Source organism: Rhinopithecus roxellana, chromosome 8 (genome assembly GCF_007565055.1).
Source record: "Rhinopithecus roxellana isolate Shanxi Qingling chromosome 8, ASM756505v1, whole genome shotgun sequence".
In the NCBI taxonomy this organism is placed as follows: Eukaryota; Metazoa; Chordata; class Mammalia; order Primates; family Cercopithecidae; genus Rhinopithecus; species Rhinopithecus roxellana.
This window is the reverse complement of record NC_044556.1, coordinates 94,189,255-94,189,759: the sequence shown is the minus strand read 5'-3', so window position 1 is coordinate 94,189,759 and position 505 is coordinate 94,189,255. Positions and strand designations below refer to the sequence as shown.

At 47.5% G+C, this 505-nt stretch overlaps 1 long non-coding RNA gene across 1 annotated transcript in view; it reads left to right on the top strand.

Annotated features, from left to right (window-relative positions):
* Window positions 1-263: 263 nt before the first annotated feature.
* LOC115899199 overlaps window positions 264-505 on the top strand; it is an 8,992-nt gene continuing 8,750 nt past the window's right edge. Inside the window, exon 1 of the long non-coding RNA XR_004058895.1 lies at window positions 264-345. This is a non-coding gene — a long non-coding RNA (uncharacterized LOC115899199). The remainder of the gene's footprint in view (window positions 346-505) is intronic.

The following is a 505-nucleotide window of genomic DNA, read 5'->3' as shown; positions in this document are numbered from 1 at the left end:
AATTAATTTACAATTCGAAATGGGGAGAAGCCTTGGTTGTTTCAAGCTAGTCAAACCAGAGGCTGCCTTAGGGCAGTGATTCCTTCTCACATTCCCATTAAAACCATGTGCCTATAAAAAGGTAGCTCCATGTCACCACAGTGGTGACCCTTCTCTCTGACTCATTTCCCATTATGAGCGCAATTAGCGTGCAGCGTGTGTCCTGGGAGATTAATGATCCGCTGGAGGGAAGAAGGAGGAACTTGGGGGATGGGTCTGGGTGGAGTCAGAGCTCGCCTCTCCCTAGGAGTTGCCTTGGTGCTGTAAGATAAACATCCGGGTGTAACATCTGCCTCCAACGCAAAGGTAACATCTGCCTCCAATGCAAAGGTCAAGTGGACTTACTGCCTATTATAAAAGATTCCAGATCTCTAAGTTCGGGGTTCCTCTCCTGTAACCCATTGTGTGTAAAGATGTCCCTGGGCTCTTCATATCACCTTATGAGAACTGGGACTTGAGGAAACTG